This window comes from Callospermophilus lateralis, chromosome X, assembly GCF_048772815.1.
Source record: "Callospermophilus lateralis isolate mCalLat2 chromosome X, mCalLat2.hap1, whole genome shotgun sequence".
In the NCBI taxonomy this organism is placed as follows: Eukaryota; Metazoa; Chordata; class Mammalia; order Rodentia; family Sciuridae; genus Callospermophilus; species Callospermophilus lateralis.
In genome coordinates this window covers 74,603,048-74,617,757 of record NC_135325.1, presented here as the reverse complement: position 1 = coordinate 74,617,757, position 14,710 = coordinate 74,603,048, and the positions used below count along the sequence as shown (strand labels likewise).

At 36.0% G+C, this 14,710-nt stretch overlaps 1 pseudogene; it reads right to left on the bottom strand.

The window, feature by feature from the left end:
- Positions 1-14,710, bottom strand: part of LOC143638601 (large ribosomal subunit protein eL19-like) — a 70,346-nt pseudogene that overhangs the window by 42,647 nt on the left and 12,989 nt on the right.

The window sequence follows — 14,710 nt, the reverse complement described above, 5'->3', positions numbered from 1 at the left end:
CAAATTCACACTTTCAAATCTGGTTGCTAAGCTTGACAGAAATATTATTTGCACCTATAGTTGCTTGGATTTCAGTTGCATTTACCTGTTACCTATTTGGTCTGCTTTTACTTTAAAACTATAGCAGAGGATGCATATTAAATTTATTTTGGTGCTCATGATATTCCTAAATTATCACTTCTGTCAAAAGTGAGATTATTTTGCACTTGACATTGCTTATAAGTGTAAGAAGTTAAAACTGTTCTAAATATTTCATACAGTTGTTGCAATTTTAAAAATATAACTTTATTGAATTCCTTACATAGCAAGTTTATAGTTAGGCAACTACAAAAATCCTAGTGATAAATAAATGGAGGCTAAGAGAAATAGCTTCCTCCATCTGTTCCTGCATCCAAAGAATGATGATACACATTAACTTTCATTCAATTCCTCTTTTTTGCCTTGATATTTCTTTAACACCAAGCTGCCACTATACCATGAACATGTTCTAGTCCTCTAGCATGATTGCTTAGATTGGTATTACTCGAAAATATTTGATATTTCTTCTATATATAGGTTTGTTACATTCAGAAGAATGTAATGGGACTGGAAAATAAAGAAATGAGGAACAATAAAAAATTAAGATCAAGATCATTTTCTCTTAAAATATCTCATCCTGGATAAACCTTATACTCACTCATTCAATGCATTTTCATCTTCTGTGAATGCTGTGCTTAAATAAAAGCCACAATTCCATATGCCTCAGGATAATATAACTAAATCATGAACTTGTAGGACTTAGGTAAAAAATGAATTATTGGCAAAATTGGGAATATGGCAGCTATAGATATGGCACCAGCATAACTATGGCATTGGGACTCCTAGAGTATTATATTTATAACACTAAGGCTATTGAAATAACCTGGAGGGAGGATCAAATAATCTTTATAATCCTACATGTAATGGTGGGAACAGACCACTATAGTCAGAGTCAGTATAGTCAATGGCTAATGTACAGTATACCTATTTCTGGCTTTACCAGCTTTTAAAGCAAACATATAGTAAAACTATTATTTACTGTTTTGGAGTTAACCAATAACAATAGGAGATAGTAAAAATATAGGTCTAATAGAATGCGTTTTAACAGAAAGAGGAAGACAGAGAAATGAATTAATATTAAAATTAAGTTATTACAACTATTCTGATAAGTGAAATTAGATGTATATAAAAGCAAATTATTAGACATTGTTTTCATTTCGGTCAAAATAAGATGATATTAGACTAGATTAGGCAATTGGAAGGTAGATAATTAAGTAGACAGACTGGTAGGAAGGCAGACCAGCAGATAATGAATAAGCAGATCATTTTAACATGTTTTAAATGAATATTTTGAATGGTCTTTTGCAGAACTCTGAATATCTGACAGAATTCAAACATCATGCCCAAACTTGGACTCTATATATTCCATTCTCCAATATTAACTCTTTATCCAATAATACCCATCTCGATTAATGAGAGAAACATTCTCTTAATTTCCCATATAGAAAATTTAGACTCACCCTTATTGGCTCTTTTCTTTTGATTCCATATTAATGCATTCATTCCTATTAACTTGACTTCAGAAGTGTATTTCAAATGTAATATTTTTATTTCTACTACTAAGGTCTTTTTTTAAGTTACCATCATTTGTCATCCAGATGACTGCAAAAGCCTCCTGATTCCCCTGCCTCTAAATTTCTCCTATTCCATTTTACCTGCCAGACTACTTCCAGAACATCTCCCTAAACAAAAATATGATTCTATCACTTTTGCTTAAAAACCTTCAAGTTTTTTTAATACATTTCAGGATGAATTCCAACCTCCTTTGTATGTTGTATAGGATCTTAATGATCTGGCCCCAAGGAAACTACTTTCTCAGTTTTCCCTCATTCCAACATACCTACATCCTATGTTCCACCCACAGTTATAACTCTATTTTGTAATTCATGCCACTGTACTTTGCAGAGTAGTACAACTCCATCTGACTTAAATATTCGTTCTCTAATAATTTTGTTCAGGATTATATCTTCTATTAAAATCGCCATGCCTCCAATTATGGTTTGGATATGAGGGGTCTCCTGAAAAGCTCATGTGTTAGTGAATCCACAAATGTTTGAAGCTCAAATGATTCAATAATGATAGCTGTAATGCCATCAGTAAATAAATCAATTTTATGGACTAATGATTTAAATGGACTACTGGGCGGTAACTGTAGGCAGATGGGACATGACTGGAAGGATTAGGTCATTGGTGGTGTGGTTTTGTACTATAATTGTGTCCTAGCTTTTCTCTGTCTTGCTGCTTTCTGGCTTCCATGAGCCGAGCAGTTTTCCTTGGCTATGCCCTTCTGCAATGAAATTAGCCTCAGGCCCAGAGCAATGAAATTAGCCAGTCATGGACTAAACCTCTGTAACCATGAGCTCATGTTAAACTTTTCCTCCTTTAAGATGTTCTTGTTTACTATTTTGTCGTAGTGAGGTAAAGGTGACTACACACCTCCTTTTGATAGATATCTCCTTTTTTGTAATTGTATAGCATATTGTTCATTCAGTCACTCATTTATGAATTCAACAAATATACATATAATCACCTATTAAACATTACATATACATATAGATACAAACTTAGGGGCATAATCTAAGCCAGAAATATAACACTTGTCTAAGTATATAAATGGTAATGAAATCCATTGAAAATGTGAACTGTCAAAGGGGAGTTTGTGGAATGAAAGAGATATACTGGAGATTGAAACCAGGGCACTATACCACTATACATCCCCAGTCCTTTTAAATATATATATTTTTTGAGACAGGGTCTTGCTAAGTTGCTCAAGATCTCAGTATGTTGTTGAAGCCAGCCTTGAACTTGTGATCATCCTGCCTCAGCCTCTTGAGTGGCTTGGATTATAGGCATGCACCACCACACATGGTTTGTACTTTATATGTTAAGTACTGTAATACACACAAAAAAGAGCTTCACTTCCATATCATCGGGAAACCAATGCCTAAATGTGGCAAGTGCTATAACAGGAACCATAAGATGTTATAAAAATCCATAGGCACTGCACCTGGCATATATTCAATATGTGTTGCAAGGGTAGAGGATTATCTCTCAAGGAAGTTTCTTTGAAAAGGTGATGGCTGAGCCAAGCTTGAAAGGATAAATAAAAATCTCCTCTTTTTAATTGTCCCTCTGCCTGACAAATGAGTGAATTTTGATGTCATTCACTAAGGAACAGTGGAAAATTGCCAAGTATAGATGAATTTAGGGAAGCAAGATGATTATGTGTTTGGCTATGTTAGAGATGACATAGGTATATCTAAGTAGTAATGGCAGGCAGATCTAAAATTTAGGAACAAAATCTAAGCTAGAAATATAATCTGTGCATATGCATGTAAAAGGCAGTAGAATTCATGTGAAATGGTGAACTTTCAAGGGGGAGGTTGTGGAATGAGTCAACTGTAAGGAACACTATCATATTGGGTGTAGCAAAAAGAGAGACGTGCTATTGAAATCCCTTTCCCCAAGAAATTGTTCATTATTCAGTTGCAAGGAGGTGCAGTTAGCTGAGAAGCCTTCAACTGTTCACCTCCTCTGTTTTTATTTATAGTCATGCTATCATCAGGTTGGCCCACTGGCCAATGTCTGAGCAATATAGTAATACTAATGCATTGTCATGTGTCCCCAACACAGGACTTTTAAAATGGGCAATCTTTGATCTGCAGAAACTATCAGACTGGCACTGTGACCCAACAGTCCTATCAGACTAACCCAATTCCCTTACATTTCCTAAATCATTCACAAATGAGCCATTTGCATTCCTAACTTCCTCTCAGCGTTCACTTTCTAACAACCCAATCTGCAGTTTAGGGGGAGGTAAAAGAAAATTAACTTGAAGCTTGAAATAAATACGAGATGAAGGGGAAAAAAATGTACATTTCAAGCCAAGGGGGTGGAGTTTTTCATACAGAAAGACTATGAAGACATCAGTTAAAGTGAAGTCTGAAAATTCATCTATATAAAATTTACCAACTGAAGACTGGGAATGTACCTTAGTGGTACAAAGTCTTGGGTATAATCTCCTATCCCCCCCCCCAAAAAAAAAACAACTAAGAGACCATTTATTGATGAATGTGACTCAGTGGAGTTATGAAGGCAGAAGAACAATTTATATGGATTCAGGAGTTATTAAATGGGAAAGGGAGAGAAATCTGTGAGTAGTAGAACTGTGTTGTCAGATCTCTCTTCTGATAAGCAGTTAAGAAACTTTTGCAGTGAAGTCAGACAATAAATCTTATAAAAGTAAAAATATCTGGGTTAATTTTATCAACATTATGCCTCCTCAAGATTATAGAGCTTTGGAGATCAGATGCAAATCTTCCAAAGAATATGAGAACACTTGTGTCTTGGGCAGGAAAGGCACTTGGGATACCTCCATATGATCCTCAATTAAAACACTTTAAATAACAAAAACTCTTTGGCTCATAACTTCCTCAGGACTGCTTTCTAGGATTTCTTGATATAATCAGATTTGGGGTATAAAGATCTGACAATAGAAGTACTTCTATTTTTTTTTTTTGGAAGTCCTTCTTACAGATTACCAAAATTCAGCATCAACTGCAGCAACTCTATAGAATTTAGATCAAGAGTTTTGGCAGGGAGCATGATGGGAAATGAAGGGTGTCTTGCCACTGCTACTAGGGGCCCTCTAGATCCCTCAGACCCCTGATGGGCAGTTGAGTTGAGGACCCTAGGGACAGGCTGGGTCCTCTGCCCTGCAGATACCAGGAGTCTCATTTGCGGCGGCACACTGGTGGGAGCCCAGGCCTCCAAGTACCTGTGCACCTACCTCAATCCTGCTTCCATTACCCCATGGTGCTGATGGCTGATGGCTGTTCTTTTCTAGCCAGGACCCTGCGGGATGCCAGATTCTGTGGCCCACACAAAGTGACTGCTGAGAACTTGGCACCACTGGGTGGTGGCAGGTGTGGTCTGGCAAGAAGAACAGTGGCCACCGAAGTATTAACAGGCTTGGAGGGCCCCCCAAAAGCTGGTAGACCGAATAGCTGTGATCAGAGTTACTTAAGGGTGGCACAATCAGGGCCCTAGGGCCACCACTCCCTGCCTATTCAATAACACCTCATCTTCTTCTCTGGTCAACAATAGATAAAGACATTTATCATCCTGGAAGGTGAGTGAAGCTCCTAACAAGGATGATGGGGTGGAATGGTTAGCAGCTGACAGGAGGACTTCTGGTTAGTGGCCATCATGTGGGAAGAGTGTCCTACAGGTGGATGGGTTAGGGGCTGCAGGGTGTTTGTTTTTCAGGTTTTCCCAACAGAGAAAGAGCAAAGGAACACAACACTTTTGAATGGTTGGAAGTGCTCACCACCCCTTAGGAAGATTTATTAGCCATTGTTAGAAGACCTCTGTATATAGTATGAAAAGCTGCTCTCAACTTTCCCCCAACGTTTTAAAACAAAACTTTTGCTACACCTGGACATTCTAAATCTAAAGAGTTTGCCAAAGTATGGTAAAGAAGAAATTAACCCATCTTGTAACCGTTTTGCTACATAAATGTAGACATTCTAGATGTAAATACATTGCCAATGTATGATACATGCTAACATTTCTTGTAAATGTCCATTTGTTTTTAAAAATCAGAGAAGAAATATCTCCTGGAATTGAGTTTTTGTAATGGAGATGTTAGACCACATTTAAGAGCAAGAGTTGTCCATGTTTGTCCAGTGGGTTGGAGGACATGGAACAGAAGACCAGGAGAAAGGGGGAAGAAGGTCCTGTGCCAGACTAGTCATGTTTTTTTTTTTTTTTTTGGTATTCCAGCCACTGTTTAGTGTGTGCATTTTATTTCTCATTACTATATTGTAGTTGACAGTGCTAAGTACTCTTTTTTGTAATACCTAGTTTTTCTAGATGTTTTCAAGTTCCCAATATATGTTGTTCTAATATGTAATGTAGACGTAGCAGAAATATAACACACTTTGTAAATTTCTTTTTGAAATTTTAACATATGAAACCCCATGTTGAGTACTACACATTGTATTTGTGTGCTGGTTTTCCAGACAAGGAAATGCATAGAGTGCCATGGCAGTGTGCATATAATGAGGCAAGAGTAACCGTTGTTCCTTATGTCTATGCATTGCTTTACTTTGTTATGTACATAGTGTATATAAAGGACAAATGATTCCTAATCTATAGCTAGCCTTTCTAGATATTAAAGAGGTTGCCAGTGTGTGGCATAAGTAGAGTTAGTAAACATAAATTTTGTATGTTGAAATTCTTGGGAAAGATTGTCTTCTGAAAATTTAAACATTACAGCCCATTGGATTGGTTAAGGTCCAGAATGCTCATATTTTGAAGACATTTTCAAATTAGAACTATTGTTACACTTATACAGTTTATCAAGACTGTTGTGTACATAGTAGACAAACTGATTCCTTACCTGAAACATATAGCCTGTCTATATGTTTAGAACTATGGAGGTAGTAAAATATCACTCTGTAATTATCTTTTTGCTAAAGTTCATATGAAATATTGTCTTTGAAGAAGGGAATCGTTAAAACACGTCTGTGAGCAGTACAGCACCATTTATATTTAAGTGATGTGGAGGAGGAGGGAGGGAAATAGTTCCAAAGGTAATAGAATTTTGTGTTCACACTTAGATATTTTCAGAATTTTTTCTGTATGTTTTGTGTATTTTGCTGTGTATATAATTTATGTAATGCACAAGTGAGCCCAATTTTTTAACATCTAGTCTCTTGATGTAAAAGAGGTCATTAAAGTATGAAAAAGTTGTTAGTAAAATTAGCACATTTTATACACTTTGTGTTGAAATTCATAGTAAAGCTCATCCTCTATAAAAAACTTCTGGGTATAAATTTTTTAACCACTTACAATCATTACCTATACCTGCACTTGTTCCCTGGACTGAAAGCAAAGAGAAGGAAGTGAAGACTGAAGGGTTCAAGGACAAAATGGTCCTATGAGAAGATAAGTCAGTTTAAAATCATTGTGATGTGTGTCATTTTCTTTACTAGTTCTGTGTGCATTGCAGACTATTCTCATGTGAAATATCTAGTTCAATATATTTAGAAGTGCTCAATATATTTAAAATTAGAAGTAGTAGAATAAAACATTTTGTAAATAGCCTTAAATCCTGATGGGAAATACTGATCTTGAAAAAGGTTCATTAAAACCACCTCTGTTAACATTAAAAATATAAAAAAAGAACTTAAACAAATGATTTATTCAGGAAAGTAGTTTCTTTATCTCTGACATTGTTTTGAATTATTGGGTGCACAATGATAATAAAAATTAAAAAAAAATTGTGAGTTTTATTCTTTAAAATTTTTCTATTGTAACTCCTTATTGCATGCACCCAAGGGGAACCACTCTCATATCCTTAGGACTGCTCAACCCTACCCTTGCTATAAGCCTGTTGTTTCCCAAAGTGTAATCCTCAAAAGAAGGAATGAGATAATATGTTCATTGAAGGACAACTGAAGTGTCTGAGTAAAGTGATTAAAAAAGAGGTGTGTAATAGAAAAAAGGAGAATGAGAGACCTAGAAAAAGATGATTTTTGTTTTCAACTATTTGAATATTAGAATTTAATATTTTAAAAGCAGAATGATTTGGATGTCAACATCTGAAGTGGTGGGTGTCATAAATACAGGAGTCTAAAATGGAGTGGAATTAGAGAATTATGAAGCAAGGTTGTTAGAAAGTTATCAGTGTAATCACTGAGAACCATCCACAGAGTTGTCAGAATCCAAATAAAAAAATTATTAAGAAATGATAACATTTATTTTTTTTTTGAATTGTACTCATCTATTTAAATATATGTCTTACCAACTAGATTAGTGGTGTGTCAGGATCTGTGCTAAGAACATTATTAATGCTGTCTCACCAAAATTCTTACCAAAAAACTCTTTAAGTGCTAATATTTGTCCACAGTTTATAGATGAAACCAAGGATAAGGCATCATTTAATTCAGTGTTACTACATGTACTGAGTGCTAGAGCTGATCTGACTGATGTCTTCTGTTATGCATTTATAAATTAATTGCTGAATGGCTCAGTGATATAGACTTAAAAATGTTTATAGCTTTCATGGTGTTATCTTGTCTGAACTTGGGAAGGTATGTGGGAACATGTGTGCATGTATATTTCTATCAATTTGAACAGATTTAGAAAGCTTGAAATTTAAGTAATCAACATGTAAAAGAATAAGCAAGAGTATCTCAGGTCTCAAATTATTTTCTTGTTCTCATGTGTATTTAGAATTTATTTTCAAAATGTTGGGTTTTCCCATCTCGAAAGAAATTGTCCAACATTTTGTTAGACTGCTAGAATTAAAATCCTTCTCTGCCTCAGAGTTTAGTACCACATAACCTGAAAATCCATGCAATCAAATAACACATAAAGGAAATTTTAAAATGAAACACACTATTGGACATATTTCACATTGAATCACATTTATAGTCACTTACATAACCCTGATTGGATCAAATTGTCCCCAACACCATCCTTGCAATTTCAATCATGAACAAAGACACAATAATCTAATTATAGCCATGCTTGTTTTTGAAAAAAGGAAGAAAAGGGGAAAAATCCAAAGCAGATGATATGCACCTGGATTGAAGCTGAATATTGAAAAAAAGTCTGAGTCAGTTTCTGATCCTACCAAATGAACAAGATGAGGTTCCTGAGTACTTCCTCCTGTAGTACATAATTAGGTAAAGCAGAAAGAATGTATAATGTTCCATCCTGTGATGAATCCAGCAAATTAAATCTAAAAAAATCAGCTGGTATAAAATTCTATCTTTAATTAACTTATCTAGTTTTACCCTTAAAATGCAGCTGTAAACCCAGGAAAGATGAACATACAACTGAACTTCTATGTATGTGGAAGGAACATGTTCTTATATATCTGTGAAACATAATAAGTAGCATGCTCTTCTAATTTACACCATTGGTATGCTTGCCATTTTAATTATTTGTTCTTAAAACTTCCATACCACTTCAATAATTGTCATTTTACATTAATGGCAATGACCTTTTTTTCCCATTGATTTGGGGTATGTTGGCATACAAATGATTAATAATTTTCCTTGTAAGAGCAGAAATGCAATTGTTTTAAATAAATATTTAACATTTGATAGCAACACCATCAGCAGCTTCACACCCAGTATTATCATACAGATACTGTTGGGTAAATCAAGGCTTACTAAATAACAAAATAAGAAATCATTAAGAAGTATCATAGTTACCAAAAGAGCATTTTCACATACAAAATAAGAAATAAAGAAAAGCTTATTTCACTTTTATGTATGGTGCTTGCATTCATGCCTGCACTGAGGCAGGTGCATGTAAGGAATGGATTCATACAGGTTCACAGATTTTATCAAGTATTTAGTCTTTTATGTCAAACAATGGTAAAATATGAAGTTCTTTGGCAAAGATATTTCTATAGAACCCATCAAAGGATACCAAGAAAAAGAGCATATCATTTAGGCATGTAAGATAATAAAGGGTGAAGAGAATTACAAGCAACGTCAGCTAAATTAAAAGGCTTCTGTTCACCTTTTCCAATACCAAAGCACCAAAGTAGAGGAGAGAAAGGAAGAGAAAAAATGAACTAATGAACAGAATATGCCTTTTCCATCTTACATGCTAGACCTGGAGCATCAAATAAGAGGGATTGAACGGGAATAGACTATGAACCATAAGAAAAATAAAAGTTGATCTTGTACTGCATTTTCTTTGAAACTTGAAAGTCAAATGGTTAAAATCCAAAAGTCACAAAGAATTGTGTCATACTCCCAAATTGCTATCAAGAAGTGAGGAAGACATATTGGATTGAGTGTGTTTGAAAGCACTAGTGTAAAAAGAATCAAGCTGTTTCATTATTTTTATTCCATGTAGGTTAACCCACTAAGTAAACCAGTTTAAAATGTATTTTCCTTTTTTCTAGCAATCTCACTTTTCATTATCTGTCCTCTCACTGTTCTCCAATTTCTTCTCCATACTATTTTAATTTTAAAACCTTTAGAAAGAGAAAATATTTAAAATTAAGCATAAAAAAAATTATTGAACAAGTAAGGAACTTTCTCCCACCAAAATAATATATGGTTCTTAAAATTAAAATGGTGCACCAAGGGGAAAATATGCACAGTTAGATATAAGTGTAAAATTTTTGAGGAGAGAGAGAGAAAGATTGAATCACCCCTTTGTTGGCCTGCTTTCTGACTTCTCAAAAGCAACACTATACTAAAAGAAAATGAAAATATTCCTTCAAAGATCTGAGGGAAAATGTTTTTTGATGTTTATCTTACAATGTTATACTTAGAAAATCAAAAGAAAATAATAAAGGAGTATCAGAACTCAGAAAAAAATACCACTTAAAACTCCTTGTTGAGAAAAGATTAATATGTTTCTGAAATACCAGGAAGTAAAACAAGAATGAAAAATATGGCGTTCAGAAACCAGTAGACCCAATCTAGGAAAACACTGCTGTTATATAAATCTAGTTCAATATTATGATCAAAGGTAAAGAGTTCCTGAAAGAAGTTGTCTATGAAAAAGGGAATTCTATAGAAAGATAATATGTTTGAAACATATATGGACATGAATCTGTTATAACTATGTGAACTTTTAATTTCAGTTTCTTGGAGTTTACCTGTAGATAAAACATATATGTTGTTGAGGGCCACAGCCGAGTCGGGATGACGCATGGCATTTTTGCCAGAAGTAGTGGTTGAGAGGTGACGCCAGCGATCCATTAAGGTGATGACTTTTGAGTTCTCGCGGAGTTCCCATTGAGTTCCGGTTGAGCTCTCGTGGGGATTCCTGAAGAGTTTGCATTGGTTGGGGAAGTGCCGGAGGAGGGATTTCTGGTTGGTGGTTCCTGGAGGAGCTGTGTGGCGTTTGGGAGAGTTCCTGGGGAGTGTGTGTGGAGTGTGCTGGTGGAGTTCAGAAATAAAGTTTGTTCCTGCTTGAGTGGCTCGTGATTTGTGCCTAGCCAGACTGCAGCATTTGGCGACCCGTGCGGGGAACGCCTGAAGCTTGGAGGTAAGTGAAATTGCTTGCCCCTAAGGGAAGGCGAGAGAATGGGTGACCATTTCAAAAAACAATGTGTTCTTCTTTTGATTTGTTTTATTTTTCTTTCAAGCTGCCTATCCCTAGAACTTTCTCAGGCAAACTGGGAAAAATGGTTGGCTCAAGTTTTGAAGTTGTTCACCCCTGAGGAAGAGATAGAAATAGACGACAAATGCACATGTCAAGAAAATAGGAAAATTGATACAACGATTTTTTGTTCTGTTTTTGTTTCATTCTGTTTCGGTTTTGTTTTGTGTTATCTTGTTGGGTTGCGTTATCTTTATAGTAGATTAGAAATTAGTAAAAAACAAACCGAAAGAGTATTAAGTAAATTGTTAGAGGTTCAGACCATGGAGAAAGACATTTTAATCAAGTAAAAGAGAAGATCTCTCGAGCTAGTCAGACAGAGGAAGAAAATTTAAAGGAAAAGGGTCTATTAGGGAAAAAGCTACAACAAGAGGCTGCTACTAACACCGTTCTATCACCAGAGGACATAATTCAACCAACAGCTCCACCTATGGAGACAGCTGAGTGGCCCTCAACCCCCGTAGTTGATAGATGGGATCCTGAGACAGGACCTCAAAGTTAGCATGCCCTGTACTTGAGCAGGCAGGAGGGCAGCGAGTTCACCGTGCTTTAGATTTCAAAACAGTGAAGCAGTTAAAGGATGCTGTAACAACCTATGGTCCCCAAGCACACTTCACTGTAAGCAGGGTCGAATCCATTACCAACTTGGACATGACACCAGCAGACTGGGCTAGCATGTGTAAATCTGTGCTAAATGGAGGACAATATTTGTTATGGAAGGTTGACAATGAGGAATTTTACATGGAGATGGCTAGGTGAAATGCAGCAGCTGGTTACCCTCAAAGAAATCTAGATATGTTGTTAGGAAACTAACCTTATGAGGGTCAACGGCAACAAATTGAATATGATCCTGCTATATATTCACAAATTGCTGCAGATGCAGTTAAGGTATGGAAGACTTTACAAGGACATGGAGATTTACAAGGTCAATTATCTAAGAAAATACAAGGAGCTAATGAACCTTACGCTGAATTTGTAGTTAGGCTTATTCAAAGAGCTACCAGAGTTTTGGGGGACACAGAACAAGCAATGCCATTAATTAAACAGCTGGCCTTTGAGCAAGCAAACAGATGGTGCAAGGAGACCATTAGACCTTGGAAACATGGAGATTTAAACATACACATTAAATTATGTAGAGACATTAATGAACAAGGGCAAAAACATGCTACAATTGTGAACAAACAGGACATTTTAAAAGGAGTTGCCCCATAGGAGGAGGGTTTAACAAAACTAGGTATCAAAGGAGTAGAATACCGGGTATTTGCCCACGATGCCATAGAGGGAGACATTGGGCTAATGAATGCCATTATGAAACCACCATAGAGGGTACTCCATTAACAAAAAATGGACAAGAACCAGGTGTTTACCCACGATATCTTGGAGAAAAGCATCAGGCTCCATTGCCAAAAAACAGACTAGGGGGCCCAATGCTCTGGGGCCCACGACCACAAATATACGGGGCACTGGAGGAACCCAGCAACACCATGGAGGAACCCACCAACACCATCAGAGTAGTGCCCAGGACACATTGTCCATTAGATCTCTCATCAGACAAACCAGAGGAAGTGCAGGATTGGACATCTGCACCTCCGCCAGAGCAGTATTAACTCCAGAGATGGGAGTTCAAATCATTCCCACAGGAGTAAAAGGACCTCTTCCCCAAGGAACAGTAGGCTTATTGTTAGGACGCAGTTCTTCTACTCTAAAAGGACTTATGATAAGTCCTAGGGTAATTCAACCCAATTATGAAGGTGAAATAAAAATAGCTAGTTCTCCAAGAGGTATATCAGTAATTTCACCAGGAGATAGAATAGCACAGTTATTAATAATACCCAGCCTGCATGATAAATTTTCCAGCCATACTATAAAAAGAGGTTCAAGGGGATTAGGCTCCACAGGTGTAGATTGGGCTATGCTGTCTTTAAATTTAGATTCTCGCACCATGCTAAAACTAAATATTCAAGGACATGAATTTAATGGGCTACTGGACACAGGTGCAGACCTTAGCATCATATATCCTCAAGAATGGCTGAAACCTTGGCCATTACAACAGGCCACTCAAATGCTTAGAGGCTTAGAAGTAGCAACTAATCCCCATAGAAGTGCAATGGTATTAGATTGGAAGGATCCTGAAGGATTTGAAGGAACTATACAGCCATATGTATTGGATTATCTTTCTATAAATTTATGGGGACAAGATGTCCTAGAGCAATTAGGTTTGGCATTAACAAATAACATCAATCCAAATGTGCCCTCTATTAGGGCTAGACAATGTATTAGGAAAGGAAAAAGATTAGGAGAACAAGAACAAGGTATAGCAGCACCAATTCAAATAGATCAAGGAATAGATAGACATAGATTGGGTTTTCAGAAGGGGTCACTGAGACAATAAAAATTACTTGGAAATCAGAAATACCAGTATGGGTTCCTCAATGGCCCCTGACTAAAGAAATGATACAAACAGCCCATGACCTGGTCAAACAATAATTAGCGGAGGGACATATACAACCTTCCGTATCTCCCCATAATACTCCCATTTGTGTCATCAAAAAGCAATCTGGTAAATGGAGAATATTGCAAGATTTAAGAGCCATTGATAATGAGATGGTTATTATGGGACCTGCTCAATCGGGGAATCACCAATTGTCTGCTTTGCCAAAAACCTAGTATGTTTTAGCTATAGATATTAAAGATTGTTTTTTTTTTTTTCAATTCCAATTCATCCTGAGGTTAGTCCACATTTTGCATTTACTATCCCTGAACTGAATCATGAAGGTCCTGATCAGACATATGAATGGAAAGTACTCCCTCAAGGGATGGCTAACAGCCCAACTATGTGTCAAATTTATGTTAACAAAGCAATCCAGCCACTTAGAAATCAAAATCCTGAACTACAAATATTTCACTATATGGATGATGTATTATTAGCACACAAAGATAAAAACACATTGCTGGAATGTTATGCAACATTTACAAACTTATTAAAAATTATAATCTAGAGATAGCAATAGATAAAATACAATTAAATTTTCCAATTAGTTATTTAGGAGTAATATTATCCTCAACCATGATCTGTCCACCAAAAATTCAAATATGAGTAGATCAACTCAAATCACTTAACGACTTTCAAAAGTTATTAGGAGACATAAATTGGATAAGGCCTTATCTAGGCACACCAACAGAAGAGTTGGGACCTTTATTTGATATCCTAAAAGGTCCATCAGATCCAAATTCACCCTGAATGTTAACTCCTAAAGCAAGAAAGGCATTGAAAATTATTGAAACATATATGGAAAATATACATTTGGATAGAATTGATATAAGTTTGCCTTTATTATTTATTGTACTACCAACAAAAAATATTCCTACAGGAGTATTTTGGCAAGAAAGTTCATTATTATGGATACATTTATCTTATTCTCCTAACACTATTCTTACTAGGTATCCTGAGGCTGTAGGACAATTCATACTCAAAGGAATAAAAGCA